At 41.8% G+C, this 20,278-nt stretch overlaps 1 long non-coding RNA gene across 1 annotated transcript in view; it reads left to right on the top strand.

The window, feature by feature from the left end:
• Nucleotides 1-20,278, top strand: part of LOC117202323 (uncharacterized) — a 145,335-nt gene that overhangs the window by 61,511 nt on the left and 63,546 nt on the right. Inside the window, exon 3 of the long non-coding RNA XR_004484601.2 lies at nt 12,214-12,309. This is a non-coding gene — a long non-coding RNA (uncharacterized LOC117202323). The remainder of the gene's footprint in view (nt 1-12,213; nt 12,310-20,278) is intronic.

Below are 20,278 nucleotides of genomic sequence, written 5' to 3'. Positions count from 1 at the left end.
TGTTCCTTGCCCCTCCTCATTGGGCGTGGTCACTCTATCTTTTTCTAAGTACTGTAGGGGTTCGAAGGACAGAGCGATCAGGAACTTACACCTCTCTCTAATTTATACTCAGGGGCGGATGGGGAGAGAGAGTCCTCTGCTGTCCACAATACGCCAGGGGCCCATCAAGCTATTTATCACCACTCTGAATTCTTTTCAACAGGATGTTCATTTCAGTTTTCAGTCACCTCTTTAGCTCCCCTTCAGCAGGCTTGGCCAGGCTCCTGAGAGAAGGTCTGAGCCGAGAGGGGGGGACACAAGACAGGTGAGGGAGGCTGGAGTTGGGCTCTCCAGGGATGCATCTGCCACCGTTCCAGCCTCACAGCCTCCTTTAACTCTATTTGTTTCTACAGGGAGACGGGGAGATTATGATGTTTCATAGGTGTTCCAAACCCTTGTCATGCTTAATAAAGGTCTGGCAGGAACGGGAGCTAGGATGGCTTAGCAGGCTCTGGTGCTGGAGATTTTGGGGAGGGAAGGTAGGTGTAGCTGTTGCTGCAGCTGCCTGTGTGACAGCAAGGAATCTGAGGACCAAGAGAGACCAGACTGAGGGTTTCTGCTTCCTGCATTTACTCAGCAGGTTTCCTGATCCCGTGGGTGGGGTGAGGACAGTGGGACTGGTAGGAGGAAGGCTAATGGCCAGAATAGGAAGCCCCAGAGCATCAGGTTATTAAGACAAGAGGGTAGCACCGGAAGAGGAAGTTCAAGGTCAAGTGACCAGAAGTGGGTCATGAATAGCAAGATGAAATGCGTGATGGGGAAGCTTTGGCCTAGGGAATTCCGCAATTCCCTGACACTGACTTGGATCAGGATTGGGCCCAGGGCTTGAAATTGGGATTTAAATTTACCATGTCTTTTTATCACAAAATAATACATATTCACTGTAGGAAAAGAAGATAAGGAAAAAGACGTTTAACCTTATCTCACTACCCAGAGACTAACCACTGCTAATATTTTCAAATACTTTCAAATCAATATATTTAATGTTTTATATTAATAACATAATAGTTAGCTGTATATCATGATTCTGTGTGATTAGGCATGAGTATTTGGGTCATTGGAAAGGCCTGTACCAGTTGTTATATTCACAAATTAAAGTTCAGTTAAAAAATTTATTTTCTAGAAATCAGAAACTATCGGGTAAAACTGAGGTCCTTTTATAATGAAGATGTAACCATGGATTTCTTGTGCAATAAAAAACCGATTTAAACTAAGAAAATGATAGCAGGACATAAATGATAACATGAGTAACTGGAGGAAAATATCTTGTTCTTGGATAAAAAGAACAATATTGCAAAAATATCAAGAAAAAAGGAGAACCACGTAAATTGAAAATATTTTTCAAGGAAAGAAAAATATAAAAATTCAGATAACCAAGATGAAAAGAAAAAAAACTCCCACAAGCCCAACACAACAATTTATCCTAATGGTTTATTTCCTTCTAGTGTTTTCCCATATGTATATTTTTACAAGAACGTAAAGGATTGTAGCATAAATATGTCTTCAGCTTGTTATGTAGTCATAATAAATATAATTGTTAGTGACTTAAATATATTCTATAAAATATATTTACTGCACTTTGTTTAATTTTTACCCAATGTTGAAATTTGAAGTGCTTCAGATTACACAGTTACACAAATACTATGGTCAACATTTTTGTGCTTTTTACATTTTGTTTTGAATTATTTCTTAAGAGTAGATTTGCATAAATGAATCATTGAATTAAAACGGTTGGACTTTTTAGAATTCTTGACTATTATTGCCACAGTGGTTTCTAAAATCACTGTCCAGTTTACAGGAGTATCAGTCAAAGGTGTTATTATTAAAAATTTTCAGTGGGTATAAGGTGTATGAAATGAAATGGCCATATTTTAGAGTTTGGTTGGATGAGGTTTAACAATTACATACACCTTTAAAACCACCACCCAAAATAAGATAATAGAATATTGTTGTCACCCAAGAAATTTTTTTTGCCTGTTCAAATAGATGTAAATAATAGTGCTCTTTTGTCTGGCTTTTGTTGTTGTTCAACACAACATTTTTGAGATCCATCCGTGTTTTTGTACATATCAGTGGTTCTTCATTCCTTCCTATTGCCGAGTAGTTTTCTATTGACTGACTGTGGCAGTTTGTTTGTCCATTCTTTCGTTGATGAACATTGGAGTTGTTTAAAATTTTGGGCTATCATTCACAGGACCAGGTGGCTTCACACGTGACTTCTACCAAACATTTAAAGAACAATCAATACCAATCCTTCTTAAATTCCTCCCCCCAAATAAAGAGGGAATATTTCCAAACTCATTTTATGAGGCCACCATTCTCCTGATACCAAAACCAGACAAAGACATCACAAAGAAGAAAACTATAGGCCAAGATCCCTGATGAACATAGCTGCAAAATCCTCAATAAAATATTAGCAAACTGAATTCAACAGCACATTAAAAAGCTAATACACCATGACCAAGTGGGATTTATCCCTGTGATGCAAGGATGGCTCAATATGTGCAAATCAATCAATGTTACACATCACATTAGAAGAATGAAGGATAGGGCTTCCCTGGTGGCGCAGCGGTTGAGAATCTGCCTGCTAATGCAGGGGACAAGGGTTCGAGCCCTGGTCTGGGAGGATCCCACATGCCGTGGAGCAACTAGGCCCGTGAGCCACAACTACTGAGCCTGCGCGTCTGCAGCCTGTGCTCCGCAACAAGAGAGGCCGCGATAGTGAGAGGCCTGTGCACCGCGATGAAGAGTGGCCCCTGCTTGCCACAACTAGAGAAAGCCCTCGCACAGAAACGAAGACCCAACACAGCAAAAATTAATTAATTAATTAATTAATAAACTCCTACCGAAAAAAAAAGAATGAAGGATAAAAAATCACATGGTAATCTCTATAGATGCAGGAAAAAAAATTGACAAAATTCAACACATTTTCGTGATAAAAACTCTTGACAAATTAGATATAGAAGGAATTTACTCAACACAGAAAGATCATCGTATAAAAATCCCACAGCAAACATTATATTCAATGGTGAGAAACTGAAAGCTTTTCCTTTAATATCTGGAATAAAGTAAAGATGACCACTCTTGCCACCTCTATGGAACATAGTCCTGGAAGTCCTAGCCAGAGCAATTAGGCAAGGAAAAGAAATAACAGGCATTCCAATTGGAAAGGAAGAAGTAAAATAATTTCTGTTCGCAGATGACATGATCTTATATGTAGAAAATCCTAACAATTCCACAGAAAAAACTGTTAGATCTAATAAATGAATTCAGTAAAGTTGCAGGTTACAAAATCAGCATACAAAAATCACTTGTGTTTCTATACACTAACAATGAAATATCCAAAAAGAAAATCAAGAAAACAATCTCATTTATATTAGCATCAAAAAGAATAAAATACTTAGGAGTAAACTTAATCTAAGAACTGAAATACTTGTATGGTGAAAACTACAAAACATTGATAAAACAAATTTTAAAGACAAATGAGTGGAAAGACATTCCATGTCCACAGATTGGAAGAATTAATATACACAGCTTTTTGTATGTCAATCATTTTATTTTTCAGTTATTCACCCAGAGTGTTCACTGAGAATATAGAGACTGATTTTTATATATTGAGCTTATATCCTGCAACCTTAATAAATTTACTAATTATTTCTTGTAGTATCTCTGTAGATTTTTAAAGGTTTTCTACATACAAGTCATGTCATCTGTGAAAGATAGTTTTACTTTTTCCTTTACAATTTGTGTGAAATTTCTTTCTTTTTCTTATTGCATTGGTTAGGACCCAAGTACAATATTCCATAGTAGTGAAACTGGACATTGTTTTGTTCCTAATCTTATTTCACCATTAAGTAGGATGTTAATTGTAGGTTTTATAAATGCTTTTCTAAAATTAGATTGAGGAAGACTTGTTATATTCCCAGCTTTAAGAAAAATCCTAGAGATTATATGTTTTTAAAAATTATATGTTTTTAAAAATTTAAAAAGCAAATGCTTTTTCTGCATCTATTGAAAGAATCATATAGTTTTTCTCTTATACTCTGTTAATTTGGTGAATTATATTGATTATTTTTTGAGTGGTAAACAAACCTTGCATTCCTGGGACAAATATCACTTGGTCATGGTATCTTATTCTTTTTATACTTTGCTGTTGGATCTGATTTGCTAATATTTTCTTAAGGATTTTTTTTTTCTTTTGTAAAATATTTTTCAGGATTCAGTATCAGGGTTCTGCTTACCTTATGAAATAAAAAAGGGAGTGTTTCGTCCTCCTCAACATTTCTAAAAGTGTGTAAGGTTGGCATTATGATTCCTTAAATGCTTGACTAATTTACCAGTGAAGCCATGTGGCAGTGGAGTTTTCTTTGGTGTGTTTTTTTTAAATCACTAATTCAATTTTTAAAATAGATTTAGAACTATTTAGATTTTCTACTTTTTCTTGTGTCAGTTTTGAAAAATAGTATTTTTTCAAGGGATTATCCCTTTCATATCAGTTGTCAAATTACTGACATTAAAGTGCTCATAATATTCCTATTTTCCTTTTAATTTTTGAAAAGATCCATAATGATAATACTTCTTTCATTCCTGATAATTTGTATCCTCTTTTTTTCCTTTCATCAGATTTGCTAGAGATTCATCAATTTTATTAATCTTGTCAAAGTGTCTAATTATGACTGCTAATTTTCTCTATTGTTTATTCATTTTCTTATTCTTTGATTTTCACTCTTATTTTCATTATTTACTTTTTTCTACTTTGTATTTATTTTGCTCTTCATCAAGCTTCTCAATATGGAAGCTTAAATTATTGGCTTTATATCTTCTTTTCAAATATAGGTATTGAAAGCTGTAAATTTCTATCTAAGCATTGCTTTAACTGCATCCCACAAATGTTGATGTTTTGTGTTTTTATTACCACTCAGTCCAAAATATATCTAATTTCCCTTTGATATCTTCTCCGTGCATGAGTTAAAACACCTGTGTTTTTAGACTTGTGTTGTTTAACTACAAAATATTTGGAGATCTCCTAAATATCCTAGTGTTATTGATTTTAAACCTATTATTGTGGTCAAATAATATACTTTGTACGATTTCAATCCATAGAAGTATCTTGAGAGTTATTCTGAGAGTTATTTGTGGTCTATTTATGTGTTTATTTCATGTCCATTTGGAAAGAAGCTTTCAAGAAGGTGCCAGTGTTCTATAAATATCAAATTGTTTTTCAAATTTTGTGCATTTTTATTAATATTTTGTGTACTCATTCTATAAATTACTGAGATGTTAAAATCCTAAACTATGACTTTGGATTTCTCTATTTCTCCCTTTAGTTCTGTCATTCTGCTTCATGTATATTAATGCTTCATTATTAGGTGTATAGACATTCATGATAGTTATGTTATTTTGTTGAATTTACCTTTTATCATTATGAAGTGGCTGTCTTTATCTTCAATAATAATCTTTGTCTCAAAGACTTTCTCTGTTATTGATATAGCCACATGGTATATGTTTTCCATCCTTTTATTTTTAACCAGTCTGTGTCTTTTTGTTTAAAGTGTCTTTTATAAATGGCTATAGTTAAGTCTTGATTTCTTATGGAGTCTGACAATCTCTGCTTTTAAATTAGAGCAGTTAGTTGACTTACATTTAATACAATTATTGATATGATTGAGTTTAGGTCTAGCATTTTGGTATTTGTTTTCTGTTTGACCCATCTGTCTGTTTTTCCTCTGTTCCCCCTTTTCTGTATTCTTTTAGGTGAATTAAATATTTTAATGTATCATTTTAATATCTCCTCTGTTGACTTTTTAAATATACCTATATTTGTAATTTTTAGTGATTTATCTAGAGATTACCCTATGAATCATTTATTTATGAACATACACTTTCAAATAACAATATACTATTTCATGAACAAAGTTAAGAACTCTACAACAATATCATGGCATTTATCTCACCCCCATCCCTCTATACTCCTGTTATCATATATTTTACTGATATGTATGCTGTAAACTCTATAATTCAATTGTTATAATTTTTGTTTTAAACAATATTAATAGTCTTTTAAAGAGTTAATAACTTTCGCATTTGGATCTTTTTTATAGTTTCCACCTCTCTGCTAATATTCTCCTTTTATTCTGTTTATTTTACAGTCACTATCTAGATATTCTAACATCTGGGCCATCTCTGGTCTTCTTCTAGTTACTCTTCCTCTCTTAACCCTATCACATTTTCTTGCTATCAGTTCTTTCCTTATGTTGGATATTGTGTGTAAAAGATCAGTAGAGACTGAAGTAAATAATATTTACCCACAGAAAAGTTTATGGTCCCTCTAATGTGAGAGTCTGAGACAATTAAAGCTGTATTTGAGCAAGTTATGGGCTTTGTTGCAGCTTCAGTTTGATCCAGTTCACCACCGGCTTCAAATATTTTGAGAAGGTATCAGGATTTCTCCCTTCATCAGGGCTGGGTCTCTGAGCACCCGTGACACTAAAGAGGTCTGAAAGCCCTGTTGTCAGCTTTCTGAACCATGGAAGGTCTCTCTCTGCTTTGTTGCTAGCTGCCAGCTTTGGGTTTTAGGTCCTGTCCGCAGGTTTCTGCAACTTGGGAAACCAGCCCTGCTCCACGTGGTGGAGGCATGGTGTCCTTGAAGGGATTTCTCTCAGCTCTCTGTCCTGTTCCCAGTCTCCAGTAGGTCTTGCGCTTGGGGAAGATCCTGCGTGCCTCAAGGGTATTCTCTCAGCTCTCCTGCTTTGTCCTTAGCCTTCGGTCTAGAACTTCTGCGTACTTCATGGAGAACTATATGAGAGCTTTAGCAGGTGGGTGGGTATAGACTCGCTCTGTGGCTACGGCTTTTTGGGATTCTAATCTGTCACATTAGCTCACAAACAGCCATTAAATGTTGTTACAAGTTTGGCTGATAGCTCTTCACCCAAGTTTATGGCAGATTCCTCCCCTTGCTGCCACTTTTTCATGGATCGAAGCAGCCATGGATCTCTTCGATCCTAGGAAGAGCTGGTCGCTTCTGGAATTTAGTTTATTTAGGTTTCTTTACATACTGAACTCTCTGATGGTTTTAAAAATCACGATACAAAAGAAAAACAAACAAGAAATCATGGTTTAGCTCATTCTCATTGCTAGGGCAGGCTCCACAGTCACTCGTGACTTTCTACATCCTAAGCAGAAACAGAAGCCCCAGAGGTATTATTTTTAAAATTTATGCTAATTTAACAAAGGAAATGGTAACTTGTTGTTTTAATTTATATTCTCTGGGAACTGAACATCTCAAATCATTGTTTTCTAGTTACATGGCATCTTTTGTAAGTATCTTTTGCCCTTCTATCTCTGAGTCTTAATTTTTTTCTGACCAGTACGAGGTCTTAAACACCAAATATAATGCCTCTTTGCTACATTTGCTGCAATATGTTTTGGTTGATGTTTGCTTTTCTGCTTTATACTTTTTGTAGTCCAACTTACAGATCTTACTCTTTTATATTCCTTGTATTGCTTCTAAGCCTATAAAGTTACCTTCTCCTCTAGAGGTTGGCAAAATATTCAGTTCTATTTTTCTGAGATTTTGATGTTAAACAAAAACACATTTAACTCTTCCACTCAATTGGAATTTATTATAGCACATAACATAAAGTGAGGTTCTAAAATTACTGTTTCTCCAAATTGCTGGATAATTGTCCCAACAACATTTATTGGGTAATCCTTTCATCCCCTCATGGAGCTGTAATGAATCTTACATCTTTGTACATAATTGGGTCCATTTCAGTGCCATCTGTTCAATTACAGTGATCTCTCAGTCTGGTCCTGGGCAGATAGAGATGAATGTTTGAAACTGCAAAGCTACGATGTTAACTGTGGACTTGATATGTCCTCGTCAGGGACCAAGAGCCACTTTCTGTCAGAAAGCACCCGGAAACAGTTATATAACTTTCATTTGTTTACTTATTTGCTTGTTTAATTCTTAAATCCCCTCCAAGTTAAAGCTCTTCGAGGACTGTGATTGGCTTAGACAATGTTTAACTTTATCTGAGACTTGTTCTCCTGGAAAACAGCAATGGAAATGGTGCACAGCAAAGAATCACCCTCACAAATATGACTTAGATGAGATTCGGGTATGACCCCCTTGTTTTCCTATGACAAGGGCAGACACAGGCCCTCCAAATCCCAGTTCTTTGTCTCATAAATGATTAGCTGAACTGTTTGTTCCCACTGATGGACCTGGACAAAATACTTGCTGACTTGCTAACTTGTCTTGGCCAATTTATTTAGCACTCCCAACCCCCTGAACTTTGACCCATGCGCAGGCTGAACCAGCACTGGAGGCATTGGAACTCCTTCACAGCCCTCCTGAAAATAGGCTGACTCCAGGGCTTCCCTGGTGGCACAGTGGTTGAGAGTCCGCCTGCCGATGCAGGGGACATGGGTTCGTGCCCCGGTCCGGGAAGATCCCACATGCTGCAGAGCGGCTGGGCCCTTGAGCCATGGCCGCTGGGCCTGCATGTCCGGAGCCTGTGTTCCGCAACAGCAGAGGCCACAGCAGTGAGAGGCCCGCGTACCGGGGAAAAAAAAAAAGGCTGACTCCAGAGAAAAGCCATCCCTCAACCACTGTCTGATGCAGCCCCCTGCTCTCCTACTCTGCGACGCCCAGTTCTTTACTCCTCCTATAAAAGTAAAGCCCTTTTCTGCTTGACTTAGAATCTCAAAGATGTTCAGGTCAGAACATTCTTTCTGTTATCGTGGTCTCCCTTCACTTATTGCAACATGCTCTTTCACTTCATGTTATTATTTTCTACTTGAGAAGAGAGAATCTAGTTTGACTATCTCTTGACTTGAGATATCAACTCCCCACTGTAGCCCCAGTGTCTAAACAATTCCCGTAGCAGAGGAGGTGATTAATCAGGTCCAACTAATGGTTCAAGCTAGTTTTTTTTAATTATAAGAATAATACATAGGGCTTCCCTGGTGGCGCAGTGGTTGAAAGTCCGCCTGATGATGCAGGGGACACGGGTTTGTGCCCCGGTCCGGGAGGATCCCACATGCCGCGGAGCGGCTGGGCCCGTGAGCCATGGCCGCTGAGCCTGCGCATCCGGAGCCTGTGCTCCGCGGCGAGAGAGGCCACAACAGTGGGAGGCCCGCGTACTGCAAAAAAAAAAAAAAAAAAAAAAAGAATAATACATAATCATCAAAAGAAAAAAATGGAACTGTCAGAATGCTATGAAATAAAATATAAAATCTCCCTTCTCTTCAAGTTCTATCCTTTAGAAGTTTCCGCTGTTTATATCTTTCAGGACATTTTCTATGCTTATGTGAAAAAATATATGTATATATAATAAATGACAGTATTTATATCTAATATTCTTCAACTTTCTGGATTCACTTACATTCAGTATATCAGTATATCTTGGGTGTTTTTTCCGTATCAGTGTATATGGAGTTACATCCTTCTGTCTAACAACAGCATAGTATTCCATTAGAGATGTACCATAATTTATCTGTTTTGTTCCAGGTATTTGATATTACAAACAACACTGTTGTAAATACCCTTATATATGCATAAGGAAAAATTTAAAGAATTTAATATTTAAGAATTCAAAATTTTGGTAGATTACCAAATTGTCCTTCAAATTTACATTTCCACCAAAGAAGAATGAGAACATTTTTTTTTTTTTCTAAAGGGGGTTATTATTGGACTTTGCCTAGATTATAGATGAAAAGTTGACTTTTGCTACTAATACAGTTTACATTTCTTTCACTGTGTGAGATTGAATATCTTTTCACATGGTTGTTGGCCTTTCTAAAATTGAGTTTTTCTTTTCTTACTGATTTTAAAGAATTCTTTTTATATCGAGTAATTTAGTTTGTCATATATCTTGCAAGTAATTCACCCATTTGTCTTTTGACATTGTAAATGCTTTTCTTGCCATAGAAAATGTTCCTATTTTTATATAGTCTATTATTATTTTCTTGTTATAGCTTCTGCATCACTTTCAATTCAACGTATACGCCTATCACAGTTTACGTAAAGCCAACATCTGTGAACATGTTTTCCATTTTTAAATTATTTTAAACAATATTTGCAGATGCATATTTATATTCATTGTTAACTGTTTCCTTTGAGTAAATTCCTAGAAGTGTTATTTTGGAGTCAAAAGGTGTGAACATTTTAAACATTGAATAGGTGTTGCCGAATCGAGGCCACTGATTTTCACCCTCTTTTGGGTTCAGTGATCTACCCCATCAGTAGAAATGCCTCTTTTCACCCAGAAGAGTTAGAGGCTGGAAATGAAAAGGGATGACGAGCAGGAACACAAGGGTCCAGGATAAAACCACCTTTTAAGAAGACATTCTAAGGAACTTCAGCACATGTGCAAATTCAAGTTAGCATTTTTATCACTTAGCTTTTACTCCTTCTGTCACAGTTTGCTGGAGGGGTTTATTGGTTTCTCCTGAGCTTTGGGGGTGGGGATGGGGACTCATTAGAACTCTGCCTGATAGTTAGGTTTGCATGCAATGATGGTGACATATCAGCAAGCGAGAAGGGACCCCTTTCTCTCCATTTTCCTGCTGCATATGAGCTCATGGTCAGTACAGTTGACATATCTCCTCATGCTGCGGGGCAATTATGCCTGTGCGCCACAGCTACTGAGCCTGCACTCTAGAGCCCACGTGCCACAACTCCTGAGCCCACGTGTCACAACTACTGAAGTCCGTGCACCTAGAGCCCGTGCTCTGCAACAGGAGAAGCCATCACAATGAGAAGCCTGCGTGCCGCAACAAAGAGTAGCCGCTGCTCGCCGCAACTACAGAAAGCCTGCGCACAGCAACGAAGACCCAACGCAGCCAAAAAAGAAAACAAAAACAACAAAAAAACTAGATTGGAGCAAGGGGCACGTTTTATGTACTTGTGAATAATGAATTTGGACTAAATTGGATTTCTTTCTTTTAAATGTAAATGAAAGGAGAATTTACAAATTCTGACTGTTGCTGCTAATTCTACCAAAGGTAAATTGCACACTGCCTTGCATACTTACAGACAAGTAGGAAGCTTGAATTTCTCTGTTTTCAAAACTAAAACTGGTTTTGGCACTTTAGTTAAAATGACAAGGTGGCTGATTTGCTTGATGGTTCCTTTCTATGAATTCCAAAGAATTATATATAATCTTACACCCAGGAACTTGGTTTAACGGATCAATCTTCTGCATTAATTTCGCACTTCTATTTATGCCTCTGTCATCTTCGCCACAAGACTGTGAGCTCCCTGAGAGCAGGCGCACCTTGTGATGGAGAATGTGCCCTGCTCAGGCAGGTGCTGGGGAGACCTTTGTCAAATCCCTAAGTGTAGCCACACGTGACTTCCTCTGGAAGTCTTGCAGCTGCTGGTTGTTCAAAGCAGGGAGTTCTGATATGATCTGACATTGCAGAACCTTCTCCCTAAATAAGAACATTCATGTTACAGGAACTTTCTGCAGGGTGATGTAGCAGAGGCCATGAACTTTGTGTGGACAGAATCATTTGCTCTTCATACAGTAAAACCTTGAGGTGGTGGCTCCTCTGCTTAGTTCCTGTGTGCTTTGGGGCAAGTTCCTTAACTTTTCAGTGCCCTGAAAAACTCACCACGGATTTTTGTCCTTGGTTTCCCTCAAGTGCGTGGCAGGTTCTCAGTCCCACGTGGGAGCAGTAGGTGCCCCCCTACCCTAGCCCTCCTTTAGGGTTTTGCAAACTTTCTCAACAGAGACATGCCAGTCTTGCTTTTGGAGCCTGTGTGAGGTATGAATGGACTCTTGTCAAGAGAACAGGACAGAAGGCTGATGGGGGTACGGGAGGGGGATCAGGGAAAAGAAAGCCTTAAGGATGAGACAGCTGGGCATAATCAGGGTTCTTGGGTCAGCTGGGAAGCGGAAGCATTCCCAGTTAGGCATAAACCATTAGGACACTGCAGGTGGGGGAGGACACGATCTTACCAAAAATGCGGCTTGGTGAGAGCCAGGTTCCGTGCTCATCCGCCTTCCTTACCATTCTCTGTGCCCTCTTTGCTGATGGTCAGAACTTCTAGCTGAAGAGCTGGTGTTTAAGATCCCCGACCTTCCTCGGCATCGAGGCGTGGTCTGGGGCTCAGAGGGGAGCATACTGGGGTTCAGGAATCTCACTTCTGGTTTTCATTCTCAGAGCTGCTCCAGAGCTCCCAAGTGATGTGGCTGACTCCCTTGGCAAGACTGGCCTCAGTTTCCCTGGGACGAGCAAGTCGGAAGGTGAAGACCCAAGGTGAGTCACCATCTGCAAAAGGTCACAGACGGCAGACTTAAAACGTGCATTGAGAGGGAGAGGAAGCCAGAAAGCACAAAATTGGAGTTGGCGCATGAGAGAAAGAGATTAAACAGAAAAAAGTAGAATTGCCAGCAGCTTTGGATTTACCCAGCTGGCGTTTCTCCACTGGGCAAGGAAAGCTTAAGTAATCCAAATTCATTTCCAGTTAAAGGCAGAGCTCAGAGAGCAATCAGACAGGTGACCACAGCTGGTACCACATTTCCCCCGGAGATAAACTACTAACGCTAAACATAAGCCGTGCATGCTGGGAGAGGGGCTGTCTGGGATCAGCCGGCCCCAGGCACAACGCAGAAGCTGGAATGTTTCAATTATTCAGCACACCTACAGTAAATGCCTGCTCTGTGCTAGGCACTGAGCTTCCAGCGTGTGCCTGAGATACGCTCCCTGCCTTAGAGTCCCTCATAGCCTATAGTGGGAGATGCACAAAGAGAGTGTTGCAGGATCACGGAATAAGTAATCTGATGACAGTATCCAAAGTCACCCTGTAAAGAAGGAAGCAGGGAAAGGTGGATGGGGGTCGGGAGTTAGGAAAGACTTCCTGCAGATTCAGACACCTTGACTGAGTATGGAATGACAAATAGGCATTATCATGCCGACAAGGAGGGGAGGGAAAGGACTTTGGAGGCAGCTGGAATAGCAGGTGTGATGATGTGGTGGCAAGAGAGAGCTTGGGTGTACTCTGAGGAAATGCCAGCAGTCCTGTAAGGCTGCAGTGTGGGGGGCACCTGGGGATGTGCCTGAAGTGAGACCCCTGGGGCAGGATGGGGCCAGCCTATGCTAAGCAGTCTGGATTATATTTTGGAAGATGATGGGGAGTAACTGGAGGGTTTTGAGCAGAGTGTTGTGATCAGATTTCTGTTTTTAGAAGACTGTTCAGACAGCGTCGTGGGGGATTATTTGGGGGGAAGACTGGAGGAAGTGAGATCGTCTGCAGGATGATAGCAGTCGTCTAGGTGAATGTACCGTGGCCTGAACTATGGCTCTGGGTGGGAGGATGGAGAAAAGGAGATGGATTTGGGAGATCCTGAGGATAGAATCCATGGACTTGGTGATTGAGTGACTGTTTCAGTGTGGCTTGTCAAAAGAGTCAGGTTTCTCATACAACTCAAAAGTAAAAAGCAAACAACCCAATCAAAAAAATGGGCAGAAGACATAAACAGACATTTCTCCAAAGAAGACATACAGATGGCCAACAGGCACATGAAAAGATGCTCAGCATCACTAATTATTAGAGAATGCAAATCAGAACTACAATGAGGTACCACCTCATACCAGTCAGAATGGCCATCATCAAAAAAGTCTACAAATAAATGCTGGAGAGGGTGTGGAGAAAAGGGAACCCTCCTGCACTGTTGGTGGGAATGTAAACTGGTACAGCCACTGTGGAGAACAGTATGGAGGTTACTTAACAAACTAAAACTAGAGTTACCATATGATCTGGCAGTCCCACTCCTGGGCATATATCCAAAAAAGATGAAAGCTCTAATTTGAAAAGATACATGTACCCCCAATGTTCATAGGGACATTATTTACAATAGCCAAGACATGGAGGCAACCTAAGTGTCCATCAACAGATGAAAGGATAAAGAAGATGTGATATATATCCACCATGGAATATTACTCAGCCATGAAAAAGAATGAAATAATGCCATTTGCAGCAAAATGGATAGACCTAGAGATTAGCATACTAAGGGAAGTAAGTCAGAGAAAGACAAATATTATATGATATCACTTATATGTGGAATCTAAAAAATAGTACAAATGAACTTAGTTACAAAACAAACAGACTCACAGACATAGAAAACAAATTTAAGGTTACCTAAGAAAAAGCAGGGGAAGGGATAAGTTAGGAGTTTGGGGTTAACAGGTACACACTACTATATATAAAAGAAACAACAAGGATTTACTGTGTAGCACCCAGAACTATATTCAGTATCTTGTAATAAACTGTAATGGAAAAAAAGAGTCCGATTGGCAACAGGGGGTGCCATCCTGGGAGATGGGGAGGAGAGGAGGACAAGGGAGGGGCCTTAGACTGCATAGAGGGGGCAAATCGAGAGGTGCCTGAAGGACGTACAAATGTCAGGCAGTTTGGAGCCTCACCCGTTTTTCTTTTGCTGTTAACTCCCACTTTCTGAAGTGGGCACCACTGGGCTCCCACCCTCCCCTGTTCTAAGCAGTAGCACCCTTACAACTGTGTTTAGAGGATGGCCGGGTGGTGGTATTTGCGGATATCAATTTCATGGTGCAAGGGGGCTCACTTCTGCCAGCCTGATCTTTGAGAACTGAGTTGAGCGTCATTTGTGGGGGAGGATCAGGGAGAGGAAGGGAGGGACAAGTGGGGAGAATCCATGGAGGACAAAATGAAGGAGCTTAATGCCGTGCTCACCAGCAGCCGGTGCTGGTCTGGTTCACGGGAAGTCATTGGAGGATGGCGGAGGAATTAATTCTGAGGCTGTGTCGGGCTGGGGCAGGGAGAACAGAGCTCCTCTAACACACAGGTGGCAAGCCGGAGTCTGCCTGCAAAACCCAGAACACAGATGTGTTTTGTTCGGCTCTGGAATTGTTTTTCTAAATTAGTTGCCAGCATTTAAAAATGAAGAGACTTCACATAAAATTTGGATTTCAGACTTCTCTTGGAAAAATAAAATAAGACCCGCGTACAGGTGTTCCCACCGGGCAAAAATCAGCTGGAGCTGCCTTTCAGGTGGCCGTCCTTTTCTGTGTGCACCGGCCCCACCCTCCTCTTGTCTCCCCTGAGCCCGCTTTTCTCATCGATGGGACCGACCACCTTCCCTAAGCCGAGCAGACCAGGGGCCAGGGGCCCACTCCTTTCTTAACCTTCAAAACTGTTGGCAGCACGAAATGACTGTTTTCTCTCTCCCTCTCCGAAAAAGACTTTGGCCTAAACTGAGTGCCTACTCTGGGAACTGTCTCCCTTCTACCATCCTGCCTGTTGCCAGGCGCATGAATATAAAATGTATACTCGGCCACTCTGGGTCAGGAGCCGCCCACTGGCCTCCGGACAGTAGACTGTAAAATTGCAACTGTGACGCATGTCACGGGAGAGAAGTATGTTAGAGTTCACGGCATAGTCCAGAAGGAGAGGGCACGTGTCTCTGAGATCTACTGGATGAGAAAGCATTAATGATGAGCACGTGGGAAGAAAGGCTGTTGAGGGTGGAGGGAGCAGCAAGGTGGAGAGATGCTAGGGCGCAAAGACATGGACGGATGAGCCAGGAGGCAACTGTACGAGCCCAGGAGAAAGATGCTCGCTTGGATTAGAGAAATGGCGGGGGATATGTTTGAGGGAATTTTAGGAAGGAAATAGATAGCACTGAGGGATGGATCGGTGATTAAGGAGAGGGCTGTGAAGTGATGTGTCCTTAGTTTCTGGTTTGTATAACTAGACAGAGAGTGGTGGCATTCACTGATCTATGGAGCTGCAGGAAAGCATGAGCAAGGGAAGGTCACACGTTCATCCCTTCGGAGATTGGGGTGACTTGGAGACATTGCAGAGGAGCTGACAAATAGACGGTTAGATACACAGGTCTAGGACTCAGAGAAGCTTGGGCTCTGAAGAGAGCTATCTGCTACGAATCTGCTGGTCTTACGGTTGGCTGCCTACTGGCCACTGTGCTTTCTCAGATCTGGACAGTTTCATTGTTCATTCATTCATGAATCCAGTACATGTTTATTAGATCCCTAATGTGTATCCACTCTGATAGGTGCCGGCTACATAGTGGTAAACACACAGATGCTGTTCCTCCCCTCAAGGAACCAAGCTGTGAGCTTTGCAGAAAGTGTGGCCACGACTGGATTCCCTCATCTCTCGTTTTGTTTGCGCCTCCTCACACCATTGGGGTTATTAACGGTGGGCTGGCAGGTCTCTGTATTTCCCTTTCTCCTGGATTGTGATTAACCATTTTGAAATGATTTACTCCTGTTTTAATGCTTCACAGCTACGTTCAGACAAGAGTTTCAAAACTGCTTGCCGTCGTTACTCTGATAATGGTCTGCGTAGTATATTTGTCTCTAGACGTTGGGTCTGAAGCTCTGAATACTCTGAGGTGGGTCACCAGACCTTGACTACCTTCCTGCTGATTAGAGCTGATCTCCCAGGCCCCGAAGGAAGTATTTCAGATACTGTGAAACTTGGCCTTTCTCAATACTCAGAGCCAGAAGAGACTGAATTAGTCATGAGCATTGATTTGTTCATCAGTCTCCTTCTCTAGACTTTCAGTACCTTGAGGGAAGGACCGTAGTATTCCACCTTGTATCTTTGGTTTCCAGTCCAGTCCCTGGTGCACCAGAGGCAGGGAATGAATATACATGCTGAGTGAATTAATGAACGTGGGGCATCTTTGGATGACTGTCTTGTTCATTTAGTAACTTTTTATTTGACTTAAACTTGTATGTTTTTGCCTTAACTTAAATTTGAGTTGCTCTCAGTAAGAACTTGGTTGTTCTGTGATGTTGAACCCCAGCAGATGCTCACTACAGATGTGTTGACTGATTGCTTAGAATTAGGAAGAGCTTGGTTCTAATCACTCTCCTTCCCCTGTGATGATCTCATCAGTGGGTTTTCTCAATTTTGCCGGGCTTACAAGAGCAAGTCCAAGTTGTTTCTTGAATACTTACCACCTCTCAAATTTTGGATGGAAGGACTCTTAAGCAGGGCAACTTTGAAGAGCTCTTTGGCTGCCACAAACTAAATTACTTTCTCTCCGTCTCTTCCCGGTGTCTTAGGAGGTGCTATTATTATTATTTCACAATGGGAAGAGGACTGAAGCTCAAGGAAGTTAGTCAACCTGCCCAGAGTTGGGATTTGAATCCAAATGGTTCTGATCCAAAACCCACGCTCTAAGTCAAAGACTGTACAATTTCTGTAAACATCAGAATCACCGGGAGCCTAGGAACATTCCTGGCCTCTGTCACAGACTGTGCTGTGAGTTACAGTCTGTGTTTTAACAAGCAAAGCACCTAGTGGGGTTCTCATGTGGTGGCACTTGGGCACTGTGCCGTCATCCCCATGGGACACAGTCACCCAGGGGCTTAGACTGTGTCTCTGACAATATCCATCACTGCCCCTTGGGGGCCAAGGGCTATGACATTTTTCTACTCTCTGTTTCCAGAAACCTGTGAGCCTGGAACAAAGCTATGCTTGCCGGCCTCCAATAGGGGCTCTGACATGAGTCCCTCCTATAAACCAGGAGGCGGTTAAGCACTGATAAGCAAGGGCTCCAATCACCCTGCATCAGCCCAATAAAGGAGATGATCTCTTCCTCTCCATATCACCAGCTTGGAAATAAAACAAGTGAGACGCAAAGAGGGCCAGGTAAAGAGAGTACACATCCACCCCCGGGGGGCAGCGTAGAGGGACCATTCGGCGTGCTGGTAGTGGAGCAGCCCTCCCTAGAGCTCAGGGAAGAGGGAAGGAGGGGAGCCGACTAAGACCTAGTAGAGACCCAGGGTCCTGTCCCAGAGGGAGAACACACAGGGCCTCCTGGAGGGGAAGAGCCCAGATACTAGTGCTAAGCAGAGCTGGGCTCTCCACTTATTGGCTGTATCACTCAGGCCAGCTACTTACCTATTCTAGCCTCAGTTTCCATATCTGTAAAATGAGAACACTAATCCCTACACTGCTGTGTGGTGCACAGATGAGAGATAACCAAGGACACCTTGCGTGGCACAGTGCCAACCCTCAACGGAAGGTACCCATTAGCAGGGGTCTGAGGTTTTCAAGGGCATGTCTGGGATAGAATCAGATAGAATTCAGCTTTACCCTCATCCGGCACTAAAATTCCTCCTTGGGAAACTCGGGGTGGGGGTGGGGGTTCCTGGCACCAACACGGACTCATCAAGTGGCATAAATATTTACAGAGAGTCAGGCAACCTCACCAAATGTCTTCCCTGTGCTTTGGCCCTGCACCCTTCTTTTAATAGTTGCTATCTAGAATATTCTTCAGAGAGGGGCTCAGCATTTAGAAAGATGAGATAGAGGGATCCAGGAGCTGGGAGCTTGGAAGAAGTTTTTAGCTGACGTGAAAGGTGCAAGACTGAACATGCTTTAGAGCCTGAAATTGAGTGACTATTGTGATTTGCTTCAGAGCCTTTGATTTGCTGTTGGCATATTTTTAGGAGACCCTGGACTATTAAAGGATGTGCAGGCTGGGCCACCTGCCAAGGAAACCCTGGCTTGGCTCCTTCTGGAGCTTGCCAAGCTTTTGCTGCCCTACGTTGTAGCCTTGAAGCCAGGGGACATTCAAAGGCCCTGGGATATCCCTGGGAAAATAATGCCAAAAGCAGTAGCAACTCACATTTAGAAAGGCACTGTGATAAATGCACTGTTTATCTTTATAGCAGTCCTGTGATTTGAGTATCCCATAATGATTAAACACAGTAACTCTGAGAAGAAGAGTGCAGATGACTGAGTCCTGACTTTGACTCACTGTGTGAAATCACCAAGTTCTTAACCTCTCTAAGCCTCAGTTGGCTCACCTGGAAAATGGGAATAAACATATCTATCTCATAGGGTGATTTTGAGATATTCCAGATAAAGCCAATAGCCAATATCTAGCATATAGTGTAACCATCAACAGATACTAGGTATTGCTGTGTCCATGCTGTAGATGCAAACACCGAGGCCTCAGGACTTGTGTGCTGAATGTCACATAGGCAGGGAGCAGAGGAGCCAGAACTCGGGCTCAAGGATGTTTGACTGTATGCTTTTGTTCTTAATCCCTGGATATCCTGCCTGAGCTGAAAAATTCCTTCAGGAAGTTTTGCTCAACTCAAATGATAGGGAGGGCTGGGGTTCTTGTCACCCTGTACTCTGTAGAGGTGAGGACCTCCAGACAGACAGACAGAGTCTAGAGGGCCTTGGGGCAGCCATGCCGGGCCAGGAGAGCGCTGCTGCTTAGGACGCCTGCCTCCTGACGGTGTTGCATCCCCTTGCCCTGGGCTTCCTGGGTCAGCCCCCCAGAGAGGCCACATCTATGGTGTACTGCCTTCCTTCTGACTCGCTCCACAGCCATCGTCTCAGGAAAGAGAGCCAGAAAGGACGGGATTTATCCCATCCGTTTATTGGAGCGCAGACTTTCCTGTTTCAGGTGGCACCAGCTGCCCTGCAAGGACGCACTTTCTCTCCGTCCTCCAACCTACCCCTCTCCTTCCGCTGCCTCCTGTCTCCCTCTCTCAGGCTCTCACTCTCGCTCACTTTGAGAATTCCTGTGAAAGATCAAATAATTAGCAGCCGGGCGTTTTCGATGCCGTATCGTATTTCGATGCAGCAGTGGATGCAACTAGATCCGTGCTCCTCAAACTATCTGCGACGAAGGAACAGGGTTTTTCTTTGATAATTTCTTGCAGAATGATATTTTAAGACAATATATATCTTTCTAAAAAAATGTATTCTTTAGAATACATTTCTGGGAAACTGAAACAAAGATAAAAATACAAGTCCCTTTTAAATTATTAGAATAAACACATTAAATTACTCTGCCAGATTGCTATAAAGGTTTCAAATGCTCTCGATTTCTGTACTTACCTCACTATGGACCAGTGACAAAAAATGTGCAGCTTAGTCCTGATACGCACTTTGAGTAACCCTGGTCTAGATGACCTTCAGTGGGAGTGTGGACCCCCGTCCATAGATTACAGATCTGTCTCATAGCCGGCAGTTTCAGCAATGGACATGGCCTGAACTTTCAATGGCTGTCATTGTCAAGTGATGGTGCCCAAGATGATGCACAGGTATGTGTAAGAGCTACGTCCCGTCCCCTGCGGAATGCAGTCCACGCTACTGCGGCAGCTTCCATGGCAGCACCACGTGGAAAGGAGGCCCCAGGCTTGAGGCTGGTTGATAGACACTGCAGAGCTCCCATAAATAATTGTCTCGAGGTTT

This window comes from Orcinus orca, chromosome 9 (assembly GCF_937001465.1).
Source record: "Orcinus orca chromosome 9, mOrcOrc1.1, whole genome shotgun sequence".
NCBI classification, from domain to species: Eukaryota; Metazoa; Chordata; class Mammalia; order Artiodactyla; family Delphinidae; genus Orcinus; species Orcinus orca.
This window is presented reverse-complemented; position numbering and strand designations above follow the sequence as displayed.